The sequence below is a fragment of the Cnephaeus nilssonii genome, assembly GCF_951640355.1.
Source record: "Cnephaeus nilssonii genome assembly, chromosome: 1".
NCBI lineage: Eukaryota > Metazoa > Chordata > Mammalia > Chiroptera > Vespertilionidae > Cnephaeus > Cnephaeus nilssonii.
Window position 1 is genome coordinate 54,102,883 of NC_137072.1, and position 12,694 is coordinate 54,115,576.

At 38.5% G+C, this 12,694-nt stretch overlaps 1 pseudogene across 1 annotated transcript; it reads right to left on the reverse strand.

Annotated features, from left to right (window-relative positions):
• Positions 1–4,337: 4,337 nt before the first annotated feature.
• On the reverse strand, positions 4,338–5,623 carry LOC307116227 (glyceraldehyde-3-phosphate dehydrogenase-like; annotated as a pseudogene). Its single transcript has 2 exons — positions 5,579–5,623; positions 4,338–5,340 (listed from the first exon to the last, which is right to left on the reverse strand). The product of its transcript is annotated as a glyceraldehyde-3-phosphate dehydrogenase-like (transcript).
• Positions 5,624–12,694: the final 7,071 nt, after the last annotated feature.

Sequence of the window (12,694 nt, forward strand, 5' to 3'; positions counted from 1 at the left end):
TTAGATCCTGCATAAGTGAATGAATGAATGTGAGTGCGTTTCAATAAACCTTCTTTACCAAAACAGATGGCTGGTCAAGGGGCCCAAGTAGGCCAGTCTATGACCTAGTCCAACATTTTAACTTTTCAAATGATGAAAATGTCTCATACAATAGTGAAATAAATTTTCCGAGATCACACAGTACTAAAAAAAAAAAGAACTAGAAAAAGAATACATGTCTTCTGGACTCCTACCCAGTGCAGTTGACAAAATGAAATACCAAAATGTTTAGGTTTTTTTTTAATGTATGTGGTGTATGTATAGATGCATACAAGTTAGTGTGTGTGTGCATGCATCACAGCATCAGCAGTAACAGAGGTAGTAATAGTAGGTGACATCTAGCAAAAGCAGCCTTCAGGAGTACCATATAAAAGTAGCATAACTATGCAAGCTAAAAAGCATTGTCCTTGAATGACAGCTCTTTCGAAGAGATATTATAACTTGTCTCTTGAGATTAATATAGATACTAACTTTTTTATGTTGGCTTAATTGGTATTATTTTGGGAAATACTAATTTGTTCTGCACACAAACCTGAGAGAGTGAATGGATCTTTAAGGGCTCCCATAGCTGCTAATTGACTAATCCTTGGCAGTTGGAAAAGTGAATTAAGTTTTCTCAGAGTCAATGTTCAGATTAAAATCCTCTTAGCTCTGGATACTACAAAGGAAGAAAAAGGGGGAAAAAGTCTATCTGCTTCACAGAGTAAATACATCAGACTCAATGATAAAGAAATTTTGGATCAAATACATATTGCTGGAAAATCTAAGGGCAGAAATGTAATGATAATTTAAAATTGGTGAGTGATATATAAAGTGATTGTTCCAGAGCCATATAATTTAATCAAATTTTGACACTGAGCGATTTAGGTTTCAGTTATTCAGTGAATGTGTTTATGCACAGAAGTACTTGTAATTAGTAATTCCCACTTTTCTCCACAATATACTAGTAGAAATGAGGACATATAAATGAAACTGATTTCCCATGAAAAAGTTGAAATTTGATATTGCCTTCCTAATCAATACCTTAGCATCAAGTAAATCATATATATGCCTACAAATGTCATAGAACCAAAGTTATTAGGTTGACAAATAACAATAATTTACTGAACAAATTAGGAAGTAAATATTGTAAGATGGGCAGAGGTTAATATGCACCTGTTCTTCGATGGTTCCCAATTTAAAGTTTTAATAACAGCCCATAAATACACAACTTGACCACGTTGGATGGGTAATCCCAGACTATTGTTTAATTAATAATTCAGTTTGTCTTTATAGAACTTAGCAAAACTTTGTTGGGAAGTTATTTGTTAAAGTATATTGCTCCAAATGAATATTTTTCTTTGCTCTCAATCTATACCTATTGCTAAAGGAGACATTCACAACAATGTCAACACTCCAGGGCTTACATCATCTTCCTTGTCAAACATAATATTATTCCACCAAAATATGTTTTTAAATATAAGCACAAATTTAATCTGTATCTTTTTTATCCTTTTCTACCTCTTGATTTTATGCGAAGCTGTTCAATCTCATTTTAATAGAAGGCCTGCGTGAATAATAAGTACCGTAAGGCTTTGGTTGGTTGAGCTACCAGAAAATTTTACTCCAAAACTTGAAAATAAATCTTAGAGAATTGCTAATAGAGGAATAATGTAATGTTGTCATAGGACTGCAGCTCTGCTTTAAAATTCGGTATGCAAAAAAAAGGTAAGTGAAAGATCCTAATATTTAAATGAAAAAGTCAAATATCTGAGGGTTAGCTGTTTTATGGAAATTAAATAATATGGGACTTCTAGTCCACACAAGAGTGTATAGACCTACTTTTCCTAATTCTTTCTTGCTGAGCACAGCTATAAATCATGGAAATAATGTAACTAACAACCAAGCTCTGAAAGGCAATAAGGAAGCAAACCAATTGTGGACCCCAAGATTGAAGGAAAAACACAGCAGTATAATAACACACCCAACAGAAGAGGCCACCCAGACTCAGCATTTGCCAATCTCAACCTAGCAAAGAAAGACAGCCGAGACAGGCTCATTATTCCCCCAAGATCAATGTCTTTCTGAGAATATTAGACAAGCCTGACACCACAGGAAAGGGGCTCAATGAGTAACCCACCACGCTAACGCAGCCAGGGAAAGCCCTCTCTTTCCCACCACACTGAGGTCTCCTTCCCCTCCAAAAGATGCAGGGCAGTGGGCAGAGCTGGCAGAGAATTGACACAGACAGCCTAGCCTGGCAAGCCTCTCTGATCCTAAGATACCACTTTTCTGCTCAGCAGCACTGGTTAGGCAAGAAAACCAGCAGAGCCCGCAAGGAGTACCAAACTACAGCAAGCACCCCTTTGGGGAGCCCTCTTTTACCTGATTGCCCCCCTCATTCAACAGGAATTAGGTAAGGTAGGCCCTGCCACTGCAAAAATAAAAAAATTTCATTATGTTGAATCCCTTATACCCAATGTGATGATATTTGGAGTTGGGAACGTTGGGAAGTAATTTGGTTAAATAAGGTCATGGGGTGGAGCCTATGCGATGGGATTGGTGTCTTTATAAGGGGGTGAAGGGACTAGAGCTCTCTCTCTGTTCTATGAAGATAAGGAAGAAAGTGTCCATATGTAAACCAGGCAGAAGGCCCTCACCAAGACCCCAACCATGCTGGCACTGATTGTGGAGTTTCCAACCTCCAGATTGTGAGAAATCTGGCATTTGTTGTTTCCACCAGGTTTATGGTATTTTGTTATCGCAGCCAGAACTAAGTAAGGCAAAGAATCCAACCTCAAGAAATAAGCCAGGCCTGGAAGACAAACCCCTCCCTAGCATGATGCAGAGTGGCTGGTGGACAGAATCAGCAAGATGGACCCAGTAACAACAAGCTGCCAGACATAGCAAGTCTCTTTTATTCTGCAAGCTTATACATTTCTTTATTTTCCCAGAGAAACTGGGGAGCCAGGGGCCATGGACAGGGGGATCCCATATTCCCCTTCTGCATTGAGAGACACTCAGCAAATGGGCTTAGACCAGTGAGAAACGCAGCATCACCTAAACAAACCAAACGGACCACCAGACCACCACAAAGGCTCTGAAAGTCACACTGCCATTGGAACCACAGCTCACGAAAACAGGGCAAACTTGTACAGGTGACTGCTTGTTTAAAAACAAAATTAAACAGAACCCACAGTTTTCTAATATATTGGGTAAAGTTTCAAGGATACGATAAAAAATCACCTGTTATACCAAAAACAAGATAATCACAAATTGAATAAGAAAGAACAATCAACTGATACAAACACTACAATGAATCAGATGTTAGAATCACCTGATAAGAATTTCCAGTCAGCTATCATTAACTACTAGAGGCCCAATGAATGAAATTCATGCACAGGGGCTCAACCCCGGCCTCGGCCCCCACCTGCTGCCTCTGCCTGGGCCCCCACCCACTGCAGCTTCATCCAGAAGGTCGTCCAGCCTAATTAGCATATTATGCTTCTATTATTACAGATGCTTCAATATTCAATAGCAAATTTTCTTGAAATAAATGACAAGATAGAAAAATCTCAGCAAAGAAAGAGAACTTATAAAAAAAGAACTAAATGGAAACCACAGAAATGAAATATAGCGTAATTTTTTAAAATACCCTCACTGAATGACCATAATATTAGAGTGGATGAGAGATTAGAAACAGTGAATTGAGAACAGCTCATAAAATTTATCCAATCTGAACAGTAAAGTTAGGGGGGAAAAAAGACAAACAATGTTGATCAGAGCCTCAGGAACTTGTGGTACAATAACAAATGATCCAACATTTATATCATTAGATTTCCAGAGGGGGGAGAGAAAGTGTTTGAAATAATAATGAGAGAAAAAAATCTAGTAAAAGATGCAAGCCTACAAATCTAAGAAGCTGAGAGAATTCTAACGGAATAAACCCAAAGAAATCCCTATACTTATACTTTTGAAAAAGAAAGACAAAGAAAAATATTAAAAGCAACCAGAAAGACAATGTAACAGAACTACACAGGAATACCAGTTTGAATAATAGTAGATTTATTATCTAAAACTTTGAAAGCCAAAACGAAGTGACACATTTTTTAAGTACTGAAAAAGAAAACTCAACTGCAAATTCTTTTTTTATCTTTTTTATTTGGCTAGGTACAGTGAACTTTACTGATCATGTACAACAAGGTGGGGCTCCCTAAATAACCCCTCCCCTTCTTTAGGGGTCCGGGATGGAAACTGTGGAGGTCAGGAGATTCTCAGTGTGTTGGGGGAATGATCTGGGATAAGGACTCCTCAGCAACTTAGGACCTCTCTTCTTGCTGGGGCTGGTGGTCCAGGGGACTCTTACTTCTGGAGACCAAGTGGATCATAAGGTCCACTACCCTGTTGCTGTAGCCAAATTCATTGTCATACCAGGACATGAGTTTGACAAAGTGGTCATTGAGGGCAGCCCCAGCATTGAAGGTGGAGGAGTAGGTGTCCCTGTTAAAGTCATAGGAGACAGCCTGGTCCTCGGTATAGCCCAGGATGCCCTTGAGGGGGCCCTCTGATGCCTGCTTCAATACCTTCTTGATATCATTGTACTTGGAAGCTTTCTCTAGCTGGCAGCTCAGATCCACGACTGACACTTTAGGTGTTGGAGCTCAGAAGACCATGCCAGTAAGCTTCCCATTCAGCTCAAGAATGACCTTGCCCACAGCCTTGGCAGTGCCAGTAAAAGCAGGAATGATGTTCTGAGCAGCCCCTTGTCCATCATGCCACAGCTTGCCAGAGAGGCCATCCACAGTCTTCTTGGTGGCAGTGATGGCATGGACTGTGGTCATGAGTCCTTCCATGATGCCAAAGTTGTCATGGATGACCTTGGTGGCGGGAGGTGGGGGGGGGGGCAAGCAGTTGGTGGTGCAGGAGGCATTGCTGACAATCTTGAGGAGATTGTCATTTTTGTCATGGTTCATACCCATCACAAACATGGGGAATCCACAGAAGGGGCAGAGATGATGATCCTCTTGGCTTTCCCCTCAAGTGAGCCCCAGCCTTTCCCATGGTAGTGAAAACACCAGTGGACTCCACAACATACTCAGCACCAGCATCACCTCATTTGATGTTGGTGGGATCTCACTCCTGGAAGATGAGGATGGACCTTCCATTGATGACAAGCATCCTGTTCTTAACCTTGACTGTGTCTTTGAACTTGCCATGAATAGAATCATACTGGAACATGTACACAATGTAGTTGAGGTCAATTAAGAAATCATTGGTGGCAACAATATCCACTTTGCCAGAATTAAAAGCAGCCCTGGACACCCTGGTCAGTGTGGCTCATTCCCATACACTGAAGGGGCCTGAGTTTGATCTGGTCAGGGCCATACCTAGGTTGTGGATTCCACCCCCAGCTGGTGTGCATATAAAAGGCAACCAATGAATGTTTCTCTCTCACATCAATCTCTCTCCCCCTTTCTCTCTCCAAAAAAAATAAAATAAATAAATCATTAAACATATCCTCTGGTGAGGATTTAATAATAAAAAAAGCAGCCCTAATGACCAGGGGCTCAATATGACCAAATCCTTTTACTCCGACCTTTACCATTCTGTCTCAGGTTTGTGGTTGACACTGTACAGGAAGACACAGCTGTCTGACGAACAGGAGAAACAGAGAGACTCAACAGCAAATTCTTCAGATGACAAACTTACCCTTCAGAAATGAAAAAGTAATAAAGACATTCTCAGACAAAAGAAAACTAAAAGATTTCATCCCTAACAAACCTTCCCTTAATGGTTGGCCAAAGGAAGTTTTTCAAGGAAAGACAAAAGAACGAATATCTGGAAGGAAAAATAAACGATGTAAAGAACAGAAGGATCTATACATATAATAGACAATGTACATTATACATTGGCTTTCCTTATGAACCTTAAATCATGTTTGATAATTGAAAAAAATTATAATATCATTTTAAATTCAAGTTACTAATATTCATAATTAGGAAGAAAAAGACACCTATGTGGAAGAGAGGCATCCAACCTTCACTAGAAGTTGTTAAGCATTGACACCCAGAAATGGTGCTAACTGGCGTGTGTCTGTGTTTGTGTGTGTGCAGTGATGCTCAGAGTAAGTAACTACAATGAAAACTATACAGATCCACTTATTAACAGTATAGTTACATTAAGATGGAGCCTTCAAAAATGTTCAAGTAAACTATGGGAAGGCAAGACAAAGGAAACAAAGGAAAAAGAATGAGAACCAAAGGAAACAAAGGGAAAACAATAAATTGATAGCTTTAAGCACCAACATATGAATAATTACCTTAAAAGTAAATGGTTAAAGTATGCCAATTTAAACAGCAATTGGCAGAGTGGATAATCCCAACTATATACTGCCTATAAAAATGTTTCAAATTCAATACAGGCAAATAGTAAGAGTGTAGAAAAGATATAGTATGTTAACATTAATCAACAAGACAGTAAAGGCTATATTAATACCTGATAAAGTAGACTATAGAGCAAGGGGAATTACTAGAGACAAACATGGACATTACACAATTTAAAATATCAATCTTCTAGAGAGACATAGTCACCCTAAATGTGTATGCATCAAACAATACAGTCTGAAAATACATAAACAAAAACTGATAGAGCTGAAAAAAAAAAGCACAGAAGATCCACAGTTATAGTTAGGAACTTTCAACCTCTCAGCAACATATAAAATTACTACATAAAAAATCAGTAGGGTGGAACATTTACACATCAGAATACTAAACAGCTGTAAAAAAGAGGGATCTCTTACCCTTTGGGACAGCATGGATGGACCTGGAGACTATTATGTTAAGTGAAATAACCAATCTGAGAAAGACAAATATCACATGATCTCACTTATTTGTGGAATGTAATGAACAAAATGAACTGACCAACAACATAAAACTGGAAGAATGGAGGCATGGAACAGAATGACATACGTTGATGTGGGGATGGGGAGACAAGAAGAGATAAACCAAAGAACGTATATACTTATATGCATAGCCCATGGACCCGGGTGATTAAAACCTGGGGACCAGAGGGTGAGGGGAGCTAGGAGGAGGACAGTAATGGGGGGTGGGGGGGAGGAAATGGGAGACATCTGTATTGTTTACTATCAACAATAAAATATACATATTAAAAATTAAACAAAAAGACAACTCAAAGAAAATAAATTAAAAATATGAGAAAAAATTAGTAAGGAAATAGATCTTAACAACATAATCAATAGGATCTGATTAACACTTATAGAGAAGTCTATCAAATAATAGTACAGTACTTTTTTTAGTGCATCCATGGAATATACACCAAGAAAGACCATATCCTACACCATAAAATATACCTCAGCAAATTCAAAAGAATTGAAATCATACAGAGTTGATCATAATGGAATAAAATTATAAATAAGTAATAGAAAGAAAATAGGAAAATATCTAGATACATAAAAATTGAACAATTTACTTTTAAATAATAAATGGTCAAAGAGAAAGTGTCAAGGTATATTACTTGGAAACAAGAACTGCAAGATTGTGACAGTTGTCCTGATAACCAAGAAGGCCACTAAGTGACTAACAGGCAAAGAGCCCATACATGGCGAATACACAGGACAGATGGATGGTTCTCATCCAGGAAGGGGTGGAGGACAGCACAAGATTCCATCATGCTACTCAGAAAGGCACACAATTTAAAACTTATGAATTGTATATTTCTGGAATTTTCCACTTAATATTATTGGACAGCAGTTCACGAAGGTCACTAAAACCTCAGAAAGCAAAATGGCTGATAATGAGGCATTAGTGTGTGATCTACTCTTCTAGGTGAAAAATAATCCAGCCTGAAAAATAAATTGAAGAAAGGAAAAGAAATTGATAAATTAATTTCTTAGCAATCCATAACAATTTATTTAAGGAAAGATGTAATTTGTGGAGTAGTATATTAGTCAGAATTCTCCAGAGAAATAGAACCAATAGGATATACATATATATGGAAATATAGATAGATGACATAGATAGATACAGATATAGTTATAGATATAGGTATAGTTTTAGATATAGATGTAGATGTAGATAGATATAGATAAATATAGATATAAATATTGATAGATATAGATATAGATATAGATATAGATATAGACATAGACATAGACATAGACATAGACATAGACATAGACATAGACATAGACATAGACATAGATATAGATATAGATATAGATATAGATATAGATATAGATAGCATAGGTAGAGAGAAAGAGAGAGAGACAGAGACAGAGAAAGAGAGAGAGAGAGAGATACATAGATATGTAAGGGGATTTATTATAAGAGCTGGCTCATGTGATTATGGAGATAAGAAGTCCCACAATCTGCTGCCTGTGAGCTGGGGAGCCAGGAGAGCTAGTGAATTACTTTGGTGTAATTCAGTCCAAGTCCAAAGGTTACAGAACCAGGGAAAGTGATGGTGTAATTCTAAGTCTGAATCCAAAGGTCACAAAACTAGGAGAAGAGATGTCCAAGGACAGGAAGAGATGGATGTCCCAGATCCAGCAAAGAGAGTGAATTAGCCCTCCTCTGCCTTTTTATTCTATTCAGGCCTTCAGTAGATTGGGTGATGCTCACCTGTATTGGTGAGGGGGTCTTCTTTATGCAGTCCATTGATTCAAATGCTAATCTCTTCTAGAAACATCCACACAGACACACCTATATATAATGTTTTAATAGCTATCTTGGCATCTCTCAGCCCAAACTAACACATAAAATAATAATTACAAGGGGGAAATAACTATATACTTTTCATTTAATAACTGCTCATTTGTTCTAGATCTTATGCTAACCATAATCTTTTTTCCCTCACAACCGTCTAATAATAGTTTCACTATTATTGCATCCCCTTTAGAGATGAGAAGACTAAAGATCAAGTTAATTAGGCAGTGGAACTTGGACAGCTTTGCAAATCCTACAGTCTTAACCTCTATGCTTTGATCCACACTACAGTCCAATCCACTACTCACAAAAGCAACTGAGGACAACTAGCAAATATTTAGGAGCCCAGTAGGTAGGAAAATTACTACTCTCTAACGAATAGAATGACATCCCTCAACTTCATTCTCTTTTATGCATACTAGGTGTACCAGTTAACAATAGCAGATTTTGTAATCAAAGAAAACACGACAATTTCAAGAGAAACATCAAAAGTTCATTATTCAAAGTAATGTCCGTCGCTAGCTACACATTTCCCCCATCTTTCAGGTAATTTGTGGATACCATCCCAATAGAAATTTTCCTGTTTTAAGGCAAACGATTCAGAGACTCAATTTTCCACTTCTTCTTCGTACGTTTTGAAGTGCTGCTCAGAAAGTGTGTGTTCCATCGATCGGAACAAGTGGTAATCTGAAGGAGCAAGGTCTGGTGAATACTGTGGGTGGGTTAATACTTCCCAGGCAAGATCTTTTAACATGTCTTTAACTGGTTTTGAAGTGTGTGGTGGTGCGTCATCATGAAGCAAAATTACTTTGCTGTGTCTCCTGGCCCATTCTGGTCATTTCACAATCAAAGTGTGGTTCAAATTGATTATTTGTTGTTGGTAGCGATCAGTATTAATGGTTTCACCTGGTTTTAGAAGCTCATAATACACCACACCTTCCTGATCCCACCAAACGCAGAGCATTGTCTTCTTTCCAAAGTGATTTGGCCTTGCAGTCGATGTTGATGGTTGACCTGGATCAACCCATGATTTTGTGCATTTTGGATTCTCAAATTAAATCCACTTTTCATCGCCAGTAACAATTTGATGCAAAAAAGACTTTCTTTCGTGCTTTGGAAGCAACATTTTACTGATGAATTTTTGAATTTCCATTTGTCTTTCGTTCAGTGGATGTGGCATCCATTTTCCTTCCTTTAAAATCTTTCCCATTGCTTGTAAACAATCAGAAATTGTTTGCTGAGCAACGTTTAATCTTTCTGCAAGTTTTTTTTTTTTGAGTTAGATACGCATCTTCATCCAATAATGCTTGTCATTGTTGGTCTTCAAACTTTTCGGCTGACCTGGACGTCTTTGTCTTTTCACACTGAAATCATCACTTTTAAAGCATTTAAACCAGCCTTCACAAGTATCTTGAGATGGAGCATGTTCACCATAAGCTTCCTGAAGTATTCAGCAGCACTTTTCTTCAAAATAAAGTAATGAATTAAAACTTCCTGCAAATGCTCTTTTTTTTGCATGAAATTCAACATTTTTAAGTGTAAAAATATCTATGATGTTAACACCTTCAGCAAATTTGACATATGAAGTTTTGAAGCTTGTTGTCAATACAACAAAATAGCATGCATATCAAATTGCATATATATTAACATATGTATAACTCCATCTATTGAAAAAAATCTGCATTATTAACCAGTACACCTAGTAATGCATACCAAAGAGTCAAAGAGGATGAAATGGCAAGAATTCCACAATACTTTTCACTTAATTGTTAACTATAATAAACAAAAGAATTTTTTAATAAAGGTAGACATGAAAGATTTGCCACATTTTAGCAAAATATTACAATTATATTTCAAAAAGTATTTACCTTCTTGAAACCTTGGCAATCACTCCATAGATTTCTTAGTCCTATCATTTCTGAGTCTTCCACCTAAATTTACAATCAAGTATAAGTGTATATATATCTAAAATATGAAAAAATCTATTGCATAATGCAGTTTTATTTAACTTTTCTGGTGACTGCTTTATGACAGTGACCTACATGGTATGAAAATGTAATGTGACAAAAATATATCTGCTTTCCATCCTAAGGACATTCTTGAAAATGAGATGTATTTCAAGAGTTTTATCCTTGTGAGTAAAATGTTAATAAATAGATAAATCTTTAACACTTGCCAAGTCATGAGCTTATATTCAGTATCGCTAAAAGAAGAACATGATGTCTTAAGGGCCAGGTCTAGAATATAAAATTTTTTAATGTTGTCACCACTATAGAGTTTAGCCCAATCTGTTCAGTTGTTCTTGGACAAGTGTTGAAGGACATCACAATTGGAATAAGTTATTGGTATGGATCCATTTAGAAAGAGTCAGGCCGAATAAACCACTCATATCAATGATGCAATGTGAAATCCACATTGGAATTCTCTCTTGAATGACTTGGAGAAATAAGGTGACTGGCTATGAGCCATCCTTCTACTAGCATACCTCCTCACACTACAGGATAGAGAATATTAAGTAGGCTAAAGAAAATATCTCTGAAAAGAGAAAAATGCCCATCTGTGGGCTTACTGATCAATTATTTGAGAAAAATCTATATCCTACCTAATAAAATGGTAATATGTAAATTACCATCACTCCGCTATGCCCACGATTGGGCCAGCGGGAGGCGCAGGGGGCGGGACTCGGGGTGGCCGGGGTAGCCGATTGGGCCAGCAGCTGCGCGAGCTCAGCGTCTGCGCCATGGTTGTGCTGCGGCACAGAAGGGGCCTCTGGGGCAGCGAGCTCACATCCTGCCGCGGACCATCAAAAGCGGGGGAGCTGGGTGCCTGTCTGCTCCAGCACCAGGCCTTTCGGAAGCCTCCGCCACGCCGGAGGCTTCCAAAAGGCCTGGTGCACCAGCAGACAGGCACCCAGCTCCCCCCGCAATCGAAAGCGAAAGCGTGTAGGGGACCCTACACGTGCATGATTCAATCATGCACTGGGCCTCTAGTATATATATATAAAAGCCTAAGTGACCAGTTGACAGGTTGCTATGACATGCACTGACCACCAGGGGGCAGACGCTCAATGCAGGAACTGCCCCCTGGTGGTCAGTGCACTCCTATAGTGGGAGCACTGCTTAGCTGACTGATGAACACCAAATGCTGGATTCATGGCTGGCAAGTGCAGCTGTGGCAGCGTGAGTCTCTCCCACCTCCATGGCAGTGCTACCGAACAGTGGCTATTACAGGTGCAGCGGAGCTGGGATGAGTGGGAGTGGCACGGCACCTGGCCTGAGCTCAGGCGCCTCCCTGGCCTCCTGCCACTTCATGCACTACTGTATCCCTCAGAGGATGTTGGACTGCTGGTTTTGGCCCGATCCCTGCCAAGGGGTTCCAGATTACAAGAGAGTGCAGGCCTGGCTGAGGGACCCCACTGGTGCACAAATCCGTGCACCAGGCCTCTAGTTATTCAGCAAATATGATATTGTTGGCTTTAAAAATAGTTTTGCCTAAAAATTGATTTAATACTTTTATTTGCCTTCATGTGTGATTTTTAAATGTTTTGTATTATTTTAATTGTATTTACTTAGTAATAATAACTTTAAAGATGGTTGATAATATTTATTTAGACCTTACTATGTATACAAAGTAATTTTCGTACAATGATTCCTCTGAACAACTTAGGATGGCCCTTACCAGCTATCTCAGTTGATTAGAGCATCTTCCAGATAAGGTTGTGGGTACTATCCCCATTTCATGGCACATCTAAGAAATAACCAATAATTGCATAATAAATAAGTGGAACAACAAATCAATGTTTCTCTCTCTCTCTCTCTCTCTGTCTCTCTCTGTCTCTGTCTCTGTCTCTCTGTGTGTATTTATGTGTGTGTGTGTGTGTCTTTCTCAAATCAATACAAAAAAAAACCCTATAAGGCATATAATCCTATCTAATAATAGACAAATATGCAAAT